This window comes from Synchiropus splendidus, chromosome 2 (genome assembly GCF_027744825.2).
Source record: "Synchiropus splendidus isolate RoL2022-P1 chromosome 2, RoL_Sspl_1.0, whole genome shotgun sequence".
NCBI lineage: Eukaryota > Metazoa > Chordata > Actinopteri > Syngnathiformes > Callionymidae > Synchiropus > Synchiropus splendidus.
In genome coordinates this window covers 24,594,775-24,611,541 of record NC_071335.1, presented here as the reverse complement: position 1 = coordinate 24,611,541, position 16,767 = coordinate 24,594,775, and the positions used below count along the sequence as shown (strand labels likewise).

General features: G+C 41.5%; 1 protein-coding gene across 1 annotated transcript in view; it reads left to right on the top strand.

The window, feature by feature from the left end:
• The first annotated feature begins 451 nt into the window (after nucleotides 1-451).
• The window catches only part of fbxw7 (F-box and WD repeat domain containing 7), a 57,065-nt gene continuing 40,749 nt past the window's right edge, over nucleotides 452-16,767 (top strand). The window contains exons 1-3 of the mRNA XM_053855942.1: nucleotides 452-903; nucleotides 7,512-7,611; nucleotides 10,192-10,271. The gene's annotated coding sequence lies outside the window, so the exon portion shown is untranslated. The remainder of the gene's footprint in view (nucleotides 904-7,511; nucleotides 7,612-10,191; nucleotides 10,272-16,767) is intronic.

Sequence of the window (16,767 nt, the reverse complement as noted above, 5' to 3'; positions counted from 1 at the left end):
GGAGCAGCTCACGCGGCTTCAGCCTCTCACTAATCCTGGATGCTTTTCTTTGTTCCCATGGATAAAAGAATTGGGTCTAGGTTTCCATGCAGTGGGATTTGAGGCGCATGAGTTCATTCATGCTTTTCTCCGACACTTCTCATTTAGTTGCACAATCACCAAAAATGAGACCGATTTTCCACGTTTATTTCTCACCTAGAAATAGAATGAGCAGCTTGGCATCAGGCGGAGATTAGGAGTAGAGCTATCACACTGCAGCTGGGATAGCAATGTGTCAAAAAAGTTACCGGGGAATTATTATAATAATAATAGTAATGGGATTGTTATGAATAATAACCGTTATGTGTGTTTACCAATAGTCCATAAAAACAATGCGCCGCTGTTTCTTTAAATGCTCAATGACGTCACATGCGGAGCGCCCGCTCCCTAACTAAATCATGGCATCATGATGCTGCGACAGCCATTTGTCAAGAGACGAGCAAACCTGGCGGCGGTGGGAGAAGCTGTGGACTATCAGTCACTCCGGACAGTCTCGGCTGTTGTTTCGTTGGACGTGAATCTCTTTTTATATGCGAGATAGGCTCCAAGTTCAACTGCTCGTCTCCTGGACTCAGCGGCTCGGAAAAGGCGACGCTGCTGTATCAAGTTGCCTTGCAGATGCTAGTTAGCTCCCGTGGCTAACGTGGTAGCTGCTGGCTCTGAGCTGCAAACACCGACCGCTTCTGCTGCTGTTGCCGCCGCCGTCGCCGCCGCTGGTGGTGAGAAAGCTGAGACTCGCACAAGGACCGTGACCGTAGCAGATCCCCTGCGCCCTCGGCCGTAACTATCATCGTCGCGGATTTGGATACCAGAGGAATTAAAGCAGATAAGCCGCCTGTGTTTGTCTGACTTCTCATCTCGGAGGTAAGGACACGATGTAAAGATTAATGCCGGCAATGTTGCCGCTGTGGACGGGCACTTTGAAGCGGGCCTTGCGTTAGCATGCTAAACCGATAGCTGGACGTGTTAGCATTGCTAATGCTACCCAACTTTGTGTTGAGCTTGTGAGTCAGTGCGAGAAGTTAAGTGTCAAGTTCTGTGATTGTGTGTGTAGCGACGCTAAGGCAACAGCTCGCTGCCGTTGGGTCGCTGTCTGTCGGCTGCCAAGTGGATTGATAAGCAAACCACTGAACTGAAGCCAGGAGCGACTTCAGTCAGCTTGTTTTAAAAGCAGAAGTTTACTGTTATTACACACACACACACAACGTAGATGCTCTGTGAGGTGGTCACACTGATGGATCGGTGGTGTTTTGTGATCTTAGCTGGATCACGGGAGCCAAAAAGTTCTGGGAAAGATATGAACAGTGAGCGCTACCCAGACTTAACTTCATTGTCAGGCAGCATTCACTTGTGTTTGCAAATCTTGCTTCAGACTGTCACTGAACCACACAAACAAAACCACGTAGACCTCAATGAAAAATTTCATACGCAATATATGAAGAATTCGTTATAAAACTGTGTAAAAGATTTGATAGACGGTTGTGCTGTTCTACTGAAGTCCAGCTGTTAATTTAACCTGAAGCAGGAAAACTTGTAGCTGTTGTTGCTTTACAATGGTGTATATGTACTCAGCTGAAGCTGCTCCATCCAGTTAAGCCTTGAATGTAAGCAAACACTTAATCCAGGGTTAATTAACTCGATGTAATAGACTGTACTCTGGATGGAAACTCATCAACTTTTTTGTAAACTTCCTTCCAAATCTTTCCGTCCTGTGACCATCATTGCATTTAAATCCTGTGAATCATCAAAGCTTGATAGGATTTGTCTATATAAATGTACATGTTTATTACTGATGGTGAGGCATACAGCGTGCACTGACTGTAGCCACAATAACTGCCTGATAATGAGAGAAGAAATCAGAGCCCCCTTTGAAATAAGTGAGTCAATGACTACAAAAATAGATAAGATAAAAATATTAATAAAAGTAGTGTAAATAATTAGTGTGTATTACAGCCAAGTGTGCCAATTGTTTGTTTATTCATTGATCAATAAACCAATGACATGTCGATTTCTCATGCAATAAACAGTGTGTTTTCTATCACAGTAATTCGATGTAGCTAATAAAATGTGTCTGGTGAGAATGTGGGCATAATTAAAAATCCATGTGAAAGCCAAACCTCAACTCTGACAAGACCTCTGAGGTGTGAGTAAGAGGCATATGAGAAGTAAACCTTGGTTCAAGGATTGTGCCTCTTCACTTCAACAAGACCATTGCTGCATCTCCCTGATGTTTGACTTTAACAGCCCTCACTTTTTTGACAGTTGCACTTGTTGCACAGCCAGTTCGAGGAACAATTCACAAAGTATTTGTAAACACATTGACACAAATGATTCTTGGCTTCTAGTGATGTAGCGTCTGAATTAAAACCCATAATAGCACACAGACTTGCAGGGACACAAAAAAACATTGTCTTTTGTCGCTGTTGGCGACAATGTGTTGTATGTCAGGGAGAGTATAGTCATGGTCTTTGTGTCTTATTTAGAAACTGGACTTGATTTGGTGTGGAAAAAACAAGCCCTACTCCCCGTTGTCTGCAGTTATTCCTAACAGTGCATCAAACAAGAAAAACACATTTAATTTGGTGTTGAGAAACACTGCTACCTCGATACAGGAATCTGCAATGTAGTTTGCACTGGAAAACTCAGAAAAACAAAGGCCATGTTTAAAAAGCTATTCAAGATGAAACACAGTTATTGAAGCAGACCGATACCATCAGTTAAATGTGAACTAATTTCCGAATTAAAGCTTACCATGTGCGTCTTTGCTCGGCAGAAAAGAAAGGGTCCATTGAGGACAACATACTTGTCACAGCCACTGGATTTTAATCTTGTTTGTTTTAAAATAATCTTAAAAGAGCTTCTTTGTCCTGTGCGCAGTGCCTCTAGCTCGATCGAGGACTATTCAACCAGATAAAGTGTTGTAACTAGGAGATTTAGCGCAAATACGCAGCCTGGTCAACTACAAAGTCGACACCCTGGTTTGACAAACTTGTAGCTGGCAGCAGGCTATCAGCTCTCATTTTTCCCGTCTGTTTAAGAAGAGCCTGACTGAAGAAATGTCCAACTTAGTAAAAACTGGAGTTACTGTCTTGGAAGGAGAAAGAAACGCGGTCAGGAAAAAATCCTGAATGATTGTGATCTGCACTTTTCTTGTGATCTTCACTTTTTTGTTTGATGAAATCAGATCGGGGGAAACCAACTGTTGAGGTGCTGTTCAGTTGTGAAAATAAGAACATTTCCACATGCACGAGGCGACAGGAACAGCTGTGTGGCCATAAGAAAACCACTTATCGGTCAGGCTAACCGGATAAAAAGACTTCCATTTGTGAGGGAGTGTAAAGATATGACTGCGGAGCAATGGGAGAGTGTTATGTGGTCCGATGAGATCTGCCCAGTTCCAGAGTGAAAGGTGCATCAGGGTGATAGGAGAGGCAGATGGAGTGATGCAGTGCTGGGATATGGGGTGGCTGCAGGTCCAGCTTTAAAACGTGTTAGTGGCAGTTTTTTTGGTGGCATTTTTTTCTCTTGTTTTAGCCGAGCAGTGTATGTTTTTGGATTTGTGAATTATTTCTAGGTCCTGCAGAAAATCCTGAGTGGGGAGAGGGTGGGGTGTGTGTGTGGGGTGTCAAATTTTGTGCTGTTAGCATCAACATCCGAGGCTGTTGTCGAGAAGTGACGATTCCTGTCAAGGATGGCTGCGGGCAACCCTGGTTTTGCCTCTGAATCTTTGTCAGCAGTATTTATTATTCAGATCAGAAACACTAATGTCTCCATGGAATGAGTTAATATTAATGCGAGACCCTCAAATCAACCTTCTTTTGTCGTTAATTCGATCTAACAGGTAAACCCGACCCTTGATAACTTAAACAAACCAGCCCCCAAACTGGAACTGCTATCAAATGGGTTCATGCTGTATTGAGGGGCTCAGTGTAAAGTGAGCTGGAGAGGGATAAAAAGTGATCCTCGTACAAAAAAGAAGCAAATGCTGGAGGTTCTAGAAAAGCCTGCTGTCAGCTTTGTGTGTGGGCTGAAGCTCTTGAGAGAAAGTGAGATCAAGGAAAGAGGAAATTAAAGGGCTTTTCTTTGGGGAGCTTTAAGGTTTGTTGCAGTCTTGTGGTGGGTTCTGCAAACGTGTGCACGGCAACAGACTTGTGCAACTGCATCAGGTGGTTAGCAGGTATTGGTTTATAAATATGAATATTGATTCAACGACATTTGCATCCAATTGTTTCCAGTCCCTGCTGAAGATTAATTTTCTTCAATATGATATCAATACGCCCCCATGAGCAGGTGTATCTTGCAGAGACACCGCTCGGCAACAGCAGTGTAATGGTGTGATCTGCAGTTAAGGACGTCCTCAGCTTTGCATCTTTGAGGCACAAGAAGCATGTAAATAATTCAGCGCTGTGTCACGCTGCTAGGGGTTGGTTAATGAACACAGTGCTGTATCTCACAAGCCAAGTGTCTCCATGTACGTTCGCTTCATTGTGTGGAGTTGCTAAAAAATTGTGACGGTGACAGGAAAAAAAGTGGCTTTTTTTGCTATTTCAGTGCTGAAAGTATGTACTGACCAACATACATGGATGTTTGTCACTGACTTTGCATTTGATTCCAATGGCATAAACATGATGTGGAGATTTCTAAATGGCCACAGGACTGTTTTGTCACAAAATAACTTTTTTTTTATTCATAACTTTAGATTAGCGAACATATATCAGGGTTTCCACTGACTTTTTGAGAATGTGGTGGATATGAAGCAAGCTTTGACATTCACTGAGTTGGTGGCTATAAAAATGCCAGCTTTTAATCATGAGAATTAAATCTCTCGCCAATCTCACAAGGTCCATCTCTTCATATGTCTGGCTGGAATGCGCAACTTGAGTTCCACGAGCAACAGACGTCAGGATTTTTCCACGAAAAACTGCCATGGTCTTGTCCATCACCATGATGCGTTATGTTTGTTTTTTATACTTTTGATCACATGAGATTTCATCTTCAAAAAGACATTTTTCTGAAGGCGTGGCGACTCTCGTTTAAGCCGTGGCGGTGTTCTGTAGCGGAAACCCTGATATATTACCATGAATAAGCTACGTATTCACATTTGTATTTGTAGTCTATTAGCCAGTAATTCATGTTTATAAAGTGGTGATTAGCGTATTTAAAGTCTATTTTACCTGGGTCACTTGAAGTAGCCCTGTAATTACTGTTCATAAATGGTTAATAGGATTTGTTTATTATCCATTTGTTCCCCATTCTGAAGTGTTACAGAGAACTATATATAACCCAAAGAGGCCTGATATGTCCTTGTGTGTTCCATCACATGATCATGATTCTAACCGTAAGTGGTTTTTCCAACACTAGACATAGTAGCCTGATTTGGAACCATGTCTTTGAGGATAAAAAAACCCCCAGATATTAATATATTAACTTGGCTAGACTTCTGTTCTGTGCTTTAAATGCTGCTAAAAACTAATGTATATAGCACCTCAGCTAGCTGTGAAATTGTCACTTAAAGGGCACAGTCATGTTTCAAAGAATAGTCAAGGTGTCACTCTGTCATTGCTGACACTGTCGTGGCACTGTCGCTGCCAATCAGAACAGGCAGCAAGTATGTGGTGTTTCTGTATGTCACACCTGAGGTGAACGAGAGGTGGAAAAACTTCTGCTCTGATGTTCCATTTCTAGTGGCTACCGCACCACAAACTGCAGTAGATTCCCTTATTTGCCATTGTAATCTTGGACGGAATATTTATGGATTCCAACTGACACGCAATCGAAGTGGTCATTATTAGTGTTCGTCCGACAGTGTGTCTGCATCAGTGTGACCTCACTATGTCTGTAGAATCTCTACCGTGAGCCAAACGAATACAATTTACGTCAAACATACCGCACACTCATTATCCAGGCTTTAGTAAAGGTCTACCAGCCTCTGACTGAGTCTACAGATTGTCATGATGAAAATGGCTTGAGTGTAGGACTCTCCCAGCAGCGGTCCTGTTGGCATGGAAACCATCCTTTTAGACTGGAGGCTTCTCAGTGTCTCATAAAGATGAAGATGTTGTTCTTGCCCTACTTTAACATTGATTTGTGAAAGCGGGATTTAAAAAAAAATATAAGCAGCGCTTAAATTAGAAGTCTAAATTATCTTAAGTTGCTTTGTTTCACTTTGGTTTTGTCCTTGACGGATGCCAATGAACATTTCACGCCCACAATGATCATTTGCTCCAGCATACGAAGGAAGTCGTTTGGCTTCTTGTCAGATCTGTGCTCTTTGGTGATTAAAAAGAAAAAAAAAATCTAAAAGAATCCCACTTCTATCTTCAGCGAACATGGTTATTTGATATATTTTGGGTTTTATGAATATGAGCGCCTCTGAAATTGCACAAAAACGCTCCGGTTGAATTTATGTAGATGAATTCTCTGACCCACATTACGCTTCTCTGGATGAATTATTTACTGACAAGATTAAGGTAGACTTTTTCCTCTCTCTCAACAAAATATGTCGTGAGAACTGTTCAAAATGAAAAAGCGTAATTACCGTCGGCAAAAGTGTTTTGCTTGTCTTTCTTTTTAGCTGAAAATTCAGTTCAATATGCTCTAATATTAACTGTGTAACATGTGCGATGTCTGGCCTTTTGGGCGTTTACTTGAAGCTGCCGGTTAATACACTGTTGTTGGATTCATCGTTGGGTTGTCTTGTTTCACACTTCCTTTCTCTCGGGTCATATCTTGTTTATTTTTATCTTCATCCTTCCAGGGTTCGACCTATCGCTCTTATTGCACTAGCTCACATTTTTATCTCGTATTTGCAGTCTCACCTTTTTTCTTAGTTTGATTTTCCATGCACCATTTATGAAACATTTTCCAGCATTTGCTCTAATCCCTGTTCTATTACTGGTCCCCTTTATTTTGCTCTCATTTTTGCAGGTTTTCATTTGCTTGGATAACCTTCTTACTTAATGCTGATCTTAGTTGCTTTCATTCACTTGCTCAAGTCCTTTATGGTTCACTGTTATCCATTCACTTACCAACGTCTCTTCAAGTTGTTTCCCAGCAATGTCTTTCTAATTATTCCACATTAGGCTGGATGTTGTAGAAGTTTTTGTTATGGTTTCTTTGGTCGATCGCTCAGTGCTGTAATAATATATTTTTTTCGGAGCATCAGTGTCCCAGAGTTCTTACCTGGAGGCTGTTCACATGCTGGACAGACAGCTGGCAGCTGGGTTAGACTGCCTTTAAGACTATTATAGAGGATAATCCTCCAGGGAGAGTCACAGTGAATAGAGGAAGTAGACAGGTATCCTGTCTATTCACTTTCTTCCTTTTTGCTATCCAATTATGTTCCAACCTGTGCAGTGCGCTTCTCCCCTGCACGTGGCAAACATGCTGCCCTTATCACACCTGTGTTCCTTTTAAGTGTAGTTATCATGTTTCTCCTCTGCTGTTTTCTCACCATCTCCTTTTTTTTACAGCTTCCCACCTCTTCATTTCAGCGCTTTGAATCTTGGGCTGTGGATAACAAATCTGTGTACTACAAACAAACCTTCTGAGAAGACCTCCCTCACCTGACAGGTCAGTGCTCCGCCTTGTTTTTGTCCCTATTTGGAAATGGTGAATGTACATGGGTGGAGGTAACCCTTTGAGCACCAAAGTTGCAAAATTGCGACCGGCAGTATCCGAGCAAGCGCCACTGCCAATACGGTGCTTGTAGTAGTTACTACTTTACACAAGCAGGTGGAAGACATTTGTAACTCCTGTCTATGCAATGTTAGTGGGCATGTTTCAATCAGTATCAAAGTGCATCAAGTTTGAAAACTGCTCCCTGGTCGATGAGTTGAGGTAGGCTGTAATATGTAGTAGGCAGGGAGAAAGAGAGCGAGTCAAATTCTGAAGAGGAGAATTGATCCGCTGAAGATTTTGTCTCGTACAGTGTAACAGGGTGGTGCTGCTTTTCCATCTGTTCACAGTGAATCTGCAAGCAGAGCACTGGAGCTGATGCTTTGCTTTATATGGGGAGTGTGGGGGGCAAAAACAGGGAAACGACAGGAGAATTCGCATCACCAATACTAGTACAGGCTGTACCATCGATGTTCACAGTCGAGCCATAAACAACAGTGATGATGCACAGCCATTGTCATTGCTGCTTCAGAGATGTGGAAGGATGTCTCCAGTGACTCAGATAAAAGTTATGTAATACATTATGGCCACTGCCGGGTGATGTCACAATATGCCTTCATCTCTAACCATTTTCCATTTACAACCTTTTGAAACATTGATATGAAAGGTGGATGGGAAAATAAACTTTAAACAATGGGTCAAACTATGTTTTTGATTCCAAATTATAGTTTTCTGACAAAAGAGCCCACACAGTGTCATAGGGGATTTGAGTGGTGTTTGTCTTCTAATGAGGTGTGAGTCTCAATTTACCAATTACCATCCAAGCTGGAATCTGCAGCTGATTCTAATGTGCCTGGTGTGTTTTCACCTGGCGAGTGGCTCTGTTGCTGCATCGTTGCATACGCTGATGTCAGGCTTTCTATAGTGGGAGTGTTAAAACAATAAAACTGTGGAGCAGGGGTGTTGAACTAAATCGCAGGCTGAACGAAATGTAAATTTATTGAACCTTGTCTTCAGCTTTCAGTATTTCCCATTAGGGGTAGCTCCAGCAAGTCAGCCCTCCTCCGTCTTGTTTTTTCAACAGTCGCAACAGAATGTGAGACTCCCTTTCAATTCAATTATTGGAGGCTAAATTCAGCATCTCCCAGATTTAGCATCCGCTCTCCTTCATGACACAAAAGAAATCACAGACTTTCAGAGTGAAACAACAAAAGGTCGAACATTGGCATTGACTTTTTGGGTGTATTGTAAATCAGTTGTGAACTTAATTTGCAGCCAACTTTATGCATATGAAGCTCCTTCGGGTGTCTTAAAATGACTTGACGGGCCAGTCAACACACTGCGAAGTAATGGAGATTGATTTCAGACTTGGAAGTCTGGCTGCGTGCTGTTTTCAAAAAGCTGGAAAGCTAGTGAACTGGCCTACCATTATGTTGATACAAATTTTCAGCTGCTGAACCTTTTATTGAATGATAAATTGATCCAATAATTGTAGCAGTAATTGTTTTATTAAATTATTAAAAGGAATATTTTAAATTACTCCCTGCGACATCCACTTCAGAGCGCTCAGACCCAGCTGCAGATTGCGTCATTGCGTTTTGTAGTGAATGGTTATGTGGTGGCGAAAGCTCCTGAACTTGAAGCTAAAGCTGTTGTGAAGGCGGGGTCACAGAGGAAATGAGACTGCATTCCTCCAGTGATTTATGAAGTGTCTGTTCCAAAGTGTTCACTCTAACTGGGTGTCCAAAAATGAAGAGAGAAGTCCTATTTAAACACCTCAGGCGGTGGGTGTGTGGGCAAAAGTAAGTTTGAGGGGACAAACATCCCATCTTTGTGTAAAATTAATTTAAATAGACATTTTTTCCTGTAACATTATTACTTTGTCACCTAAAAAATAAAACCTTTCATTGTATTTTTGCTGCTTTGCCAACTGTTTCCCCTTTCTGCAAATCAGTTTAAAATGACTCCACATCCATCTGCCTTGAATGCAAAGTATCGTCACAAACTAATACAACTACAAGATTTATCGATATGTAGAACTTTTGTCTTTACATTGTATATTGCATAGTGTTTTTTGCATGTTGGTAGCGACGCATCGGTTCTTGTGAGTCGTGGCAACCCTAGTAAAGACGTGTCATAGCGTTTGGTTTCAATAGCACTGATTTTCTGATAAAAATATAACATACTTTGATTGGGTTTATCCATAATATTGAGCATTGATTTCCACTGGGGAACCGAGTTGTTTTGCTGATTAGCCTGCAGCAGAACCTGATGATCTGTGGCAGTCGATTGCTCATGCATGTTGCTTCAGGTTTTCATAGTTTTTGCTTGATAGATGTATTTTTCCCCTTCTCTTCCATTTCCTGCGTGCTGTTAGTGTTGAGCCGTAAATGAGAATTCCCTGCACACTTATCTCACTATCTCTGCCCACCTGGTTTTCTCCTCTCATGTTGCAGACGACCCCCCTGCATCTTAACCTTGCTGTGACCTCTGGGTTAGCTGTATCGACAAATCCTTCTTACTATTTCTCTGCAGGAAAAATCGACCTTTAAAGTGGCATCTGGAGTAGAGGAGACTGATTGTGGCTTGACAACAGAAGACAAACAAGGAGGACTGTAAGTGAATAGCTCATCTGTATAAACTTCTGACCAGAGTGTTTTCTGTGTGTATCACGGGCTTATCAGTAGCTTCACACTCGGGGCTTATGAGATTTCTTGCCATTTTCATTGACTGAGTGGCATGTAATTTCCCCTTTTGGCTCCATTTTTTTAAGTGCCTGATGTGGATTGTTGCTCTGCACTGGCGCTAAGCTCAAGACTTATGTGGTTCTTCAGTCTGATTCCTAATATTGTGTTTAAGTGTGCCATGGAGGTTCATCACAGCAGTTTAGCAAGTGTCCCTGACATTTGTGGGGGAGTGAATCCAGGTCGTCAGTTGTTTGCCGTCAAGTTCTGTGTCACTTCGCACGTCTTTTATCTTCAAATATTACTTGCGCTTTCCCAGAAATATTTGATACGGATCTATGTAATGAAAACATTCATTGCTATTCTGGAAATGAATAATACTACCAAGAACTTTCAAAGTTCCAGATGAGATGAATGACTCTGAGCAGCACGCTAATTAAAAACAATTGGAGCAATTTCTAGGTCATGGGAACCATGAAAAAAATCTATTTTTGGGAGCTGCAGAAAAACATCTTTGTAAGAGGGTTGCAAAATCCAGCTTGCATACAGCAGTTTTTACAATAAGCCCTTTCATAAAGAAGCTGCCCTGACTTACTAAGTGAGTACAAGTTTTGTGTCTCTGACATGGAGCATATATATGTACGCTGTGGTGTGAGAGCAGTTGGATTTGACTGCATTTTTCATCCAGTTTTTAACTGCGATCCTCTGATGAATAAAACATTTGTAAACTTTTGACCGTCATGGATCTTAATAACCAAAAGCCTTTCTGTATGTTTTGGTTCTGTCACTGGGAAGAGAAGAAGAGCAGAGGTGGTTTAGTGAAAATGATGGATGTTCAGTCTGCTTATTGAAACTGCGCTCACTAACAAGGTAACTGAATGCTCCTGCCTCACAAGTCTGCTGTGTGGTAGGAAACTAGGTCCTTTCTTTGTACAGCTTGCAGTTTCACCCTTTGCTCGGGTTTTGTTCCGTGTGCTACAGTTTCCTCCCAAAGTCCGAACACCAATGGAACGACAAACTGCTGACTTTAAAATGGTTCTTGGATATTAGTGTCCTCCTCTCTTCCACTCTTAAGGACACCCCAACAGAAGAGTGGAAGAGTGGAGGATGAAGGCGGGGTGAATGAAGATATCATTTAGCTCCTGTATGTAAATATGTGACATGTTCAATTGCTGTCCTCACGTCGTACCACAGAATATTTAATGACATTTCAGCTGCACATACCAATTTAGTTGAAAACTATAACCTAGAACTCACCGTTCCCTTGTAGCATGTAAATCAATGTGGTAGTCTTGAGGTCGAACATTGCATTTAGTATGTATTTACCTATCACGGCTCAAAGAGGAATCGTTCTTTCTTTAGTTCAGCTCAGGTCTTGAATTATTCATCCCCAGTGCTCACTGGTGAATTAAAGGTAAGGTGATATCATACACCTCACCGGGTCTGCTGCGACACTCTTGAAGCCACTGATGAAAATGGATGTCACTTTGGTATGAGCACTTTGGTATCATTCCTGGGAACACTGAAATCGAATTAATTGCACACAAATTCAGGTGCCTTAAAAATATTGCCGTTTAGAACGAGCGCATAAAGGTGGCGGAATATTGTCGGCTCTCTCTTGTCATTTCTTGAATAGATCCTTTGAAACGCTGAAACTGCATTCTAAGCAGACTTCTGAAAGGGGCAGAGATTTAGCTTTCCTATGTGTCACTCTCTAATCATTCCCACACCTCTCTCACAATCGTTCTCTGTAAATAATTCAGGCCATCTCTTCCTCTACATCGGGGAATGAGCCGGGCCACAAGTCCTGATGGAGGATGGCAAGTGAAAAAGGAAATTGCTTCTCAAGCAAAAATCTGAGCTTTTGGAAGAAAGTATGCGGAAGAAAACTATTTATTTATGAAGAAACCTCCACAAATACTGAGCGAATTAAAGAATGCATTTTTAGCCGTGAATTTATTAGCATGAGAGACCAGGACCTTGTAGAATAATGTTCAGACACTTCATTTACTATTGGGTTTTTCTATAGTTGAATAGAGTCTGGCTGATGCTATAATAATCCTCACCCACGTACATCCTCATAAACTCACAAAAATATCAGACTTTTTTTTTTGCCATCACTGAAACACCTGCTCTCATAACTGTTTAAACTTTACGGTTATTTTAACGTTATTTTACCTATTCTCGAAGAATATCTCAGCCGTGTGTGTGCTATTACATTATCTTTGGTGTATTTTTACATTGTTCTTTGTGATGAACGCACTTAAAAAAGGAGGAATTTTGTCTTTGCCTGTTTACAGTTGACTTCCCGTTGAGCCGTAATAATTGCGTTCAAATATGGCGTGGTGACTGAACCACAAAGCCGTCGTGCTAATGAAGTGGGCAGCTGCAACGTTAAAGCACCACGCTTCACATACCTTCATGTATTGATCTGTGAGCGGTCAATTCCAGCCATAACTTAATTTTTCCTCTGGCAGGTCGCACATCTGGCAGCGACGTTAAGGCCCTCACACAGACCGTTCAAAGCGTCTAAGGCACAGTTTGTGGTACTTAAGGTTTTGGCCACTAGAGTGCAGTCTTTGAGGAGGAAATATTCCAAAATCGGGCAGTCAGCCTGTTGGCTTTTTTTCTCTTTCACCTACTATATAATCCATTGTTTATGAAAAAGCGTGAAAAATCATTGTGGAAAGATCGATGAATGTAAAAAATAAATAAATAAAATTGGATTGAATAACTTGAGTTGTTTAGCTACAGGAATTTTCAAAGAATGTTTTTAGTATTTAGGTTTTATAACTTAAAACCAGCTAACCAGCCCACATTCAAAATAAATGTTTTTTTTTTTTTTTTTTTTTTTTTTTTTTTTTACCAAGTATTATGTTCTATTTCTGAAACTCAATTCTATAGTGCTGCACTCTGGTCTTATGGATCAATACCAAGACAGTAAGCTGACACAGCGAAAAGCTATATTCATAAATAATGAACAACCCCCATTTTCCCTCTGCAATCTATCTGACACTGTCAAAAGCAAGAGAGCGTAAGACCTTATTTTTTTGTGTGAGGCCGTCTAACATCAAATCAACACTTCTGCAGCCCTCAAAGTTCTAAAACATTTCTTTTATGATCACTATATACAGCCGATTATCAGTCAATCACAGGGAATCGTCCACTTCAGTAATAACATTCCTATTCATGGGGCAGCACAGGTCAAGTTTACAGCATCTTTCTGCTTGTCGACCTTTGTTCTGAGTGATGAATGATCAGGTCCAATACAGCAGTCTTGGAATGTTACCGCACTAGCTGTTAGCACAGTTTTCAACTATCAGCAGTCGAACAGGGAGGACTGGACATCACAGCGCCGCCCCTTGTTACTGAGGTGTCACTATACAACAGTTCACTTCACTGTCCACTGCATGCTAGTATTTATCGGCATCTGCAGTGCATGTCCCTGACGTCTGCTTCATTCTACACACCTATGGTGTTCAGATTTTGTCTCGCGGATTCTGTTATTTTTATTGCACAGTGCACAGGGGAAACTTTTATTTGGTTTTGGGGCCCTTCTGTGCCATATTTTGAGGGCGGGTGTGCTGTGGGGGAGTAGCCAAGCAGCATCTCAACAGGAGTTGACCATTAGCATATGTTGGTTGTTACAAAGTTAAGTCGACTTGTCGTCAAAATAGCACATGTTCCTGTTGTTTACAGTACTCCTCCCATCTTATTTTGCAGTATTTTCCTCCACCAACTTTGAAAGGTGGTTAACAATGGGTTTAACTTCATAAATGGATGGCATTATCATTGATAATGATGAAGTTCTCTCTACTTTTGGGGTTCTTTTGTGTTTGAAGCTATCAAGTAACATTTTCTCTGTTCAATTTATCCTCCAAGCACTCAGTTTTATGTCCACAGTGAAGGGCAATTACCATAGAAATGAGGTCTGCACCATTATTGTCTTCGAAATAAAATCTCCTTCAGGGCGTCCATCCTGCGTAGCCTTCCGATGGCAGACTGACTTCTATTTCCTCCCGCAATATTCTGCCCACTGCCTCCTCAATTAACGGAGGCAGTGAGGAGCTCCGATGTCATGCGAGGGAAGCGTTTTATCGGCATTTGGTGGAGCTCAGTCTGAGTGGTCTACTGTGAGGCGGCAGGAGTGTGTGCGTGTGTGTGTGTGTGTGTGGTGGCAGCAGTATTGATGAGTTTAGCATCCTGGAAGCCGCCGGTGGAGGGAGTGGACACTCCCGCTTGAAATGCCTAGATTCAAAAACTCTGTGATTTCTGGGAATCTGCTTGTGGCTGCAGTGAGAGATGATCCACAGAAGGCCTCAGATGGAAACTAGACTCTCCAGATAGCACTGCTGCTCAGAATGGAGTTGTATGAGGACCTTGGAGCACAACGTTCTACCCTGACTTGCTCTCTGGATTTGTGCTCTGCCTGAAGGGGTACATTTGGATCAGCACTATGTGGAGTAGATTGCAGAGGAAGCGGTTTATTTTGAAGTGACAGAGGGAGACCCACAGGGAAGCTCTGGCTTTTTTCTTTTTCTTTTTTTAAAGTCTCACGTCCGCTGAATAACGAGGCCTCTAATGAGCAAGTCAATGTGTGGCTGTGGCTGCAGCATCATCTCTTCTTTAATGAAGAGACTGGGCCGCACAGTTTGCTGCTCTGATCTCCTCTCCTGCAGTCACACGTCAGAGCAGCTGCAGCGGCTGGCCACCGGCTGTCCAACTCAACGGAAGGTAACCAAGTGGAGATGGCTGCCATATTTGTGGCGATGGAGACATGACCTACCATTTTCCATGTTACTGATAATGTAATTCTGTGATAGATGAACCCTCTCATTGCAATATGATGACCGTATATAATTGTATATAATTCAACGATAATCTTAACGCAAGTCCATTTGTTTCATGAACTTTCTGCAATTAATAAATTCAATTAATTTAAACAATGAAATTGGTTTCACGAATATTAATATATGCATATTTATTTTTTCATTTTTTTATCATGACAGTTTTTAAGGGAACAAACCCTACTGTTTAGACACTGTTTTGTATGTCATTTACCTGAGCTATAACCTATTTTAGACAGGGAACCCTCAAGTTTTACTTGACTTGTCCCGCAAAAATGTTTCAATGCATTTGTGAGGAATTGCTGGCTAATTGATTATTTAATGTCTGTTGACTTGTAGATTTGCTTTCTTCTAAGAGCGATTTAAAGTCTCCTCCGTGGGGAAAAGCCTCTCCTAATGGACCGTATAAAAAGATCATAATGGTGTCTCCTGAGTGCCTGTGCGTTGTGTTGCAGAATCTGTTAGGATGTTAAAACTCTGTCCTTGTTCTGAAAATCACTTCTATTTGTTGTATTTTTTTTCTCCAGTGATTAGAAGGCATGAGTAAAACCCATCATGTCACAAATGACTTGTTGCTGGACCATCAGTTGTCCTAGATGGTGAACTCACCTTTATTTAAAAAAAAAGTTGTCAGAGTATGAAGGAAACAAAGTCCTCCGCTGTTGTTTTTCACTTGAGAGATGGTGATGTTTGATTTTATGTGGGTATTTGAGTCAAATGCTAGAAATATTTGGATTATTGGAGTGCATTTCCCCTGGTTGAAGACATAGAAGAGGATTTGTGAGGTTGCATAAAACCTTGACTGGTCTTCATCTTCCGCTCAGAGAGGTATCATTTTCCTTCCTCAGCTGAGAATAGCATCATTGATTCTGTGTCAGCGTATCAAGCCAGAGGCACAACAAATGCATCTCTGTGACTGATGGACACCTGGGGGCAACATATCTGTTAAATAATATACATGAACTGCTGTTTATTATCTTAAGCTTCATTTTTCCCATTGTTTCAGTCATCAAACAGGCAGACAATATGCCACATTGTAGAACTGTCCTAGAACGTTTTATCTTGCTTGCTATTGCAAAGGTACAGGAAGAATAAATATTGCTTGCTGATTGAAACCTGTTTTTCTGAACCTGTCATCTGTCTTGTAACTCGAATTTAAATGAAGCACTTTGGAGTTACGTAAAATAGAAGCAGACAGTTATGAATGATTGGGAGTGAAGGGAGGACAGGAGTTGAGCTGTCGCCCTCTAAACACACCTCCACATGGCAGCTGGCTTTAAACACTTGAGTCTTTTAATCGGGAGGATCTTCGAGGAAAGCTGCACTCCACTGCACATTAAAATCAATCTTCCACTCAAGAGTCCCTTTTTAAGTCTGCATACAAGACTGAAGTATCGCCCCTTAGTCACAGCTGTGGCTTTTTTCTCAAGTGCCAACTTGGCAGCCACTGAATGGGTCTCGGCGGTGGGTTCACATGATTGCTAGTTGTCTTTTTATATGTTGCTTTGCTTTTCTGCTGCGTTTAGTGATAAAGCGATTCAGCTGCCTTTGAATGTCTTTACTGAATGTTTTGCTGTAAA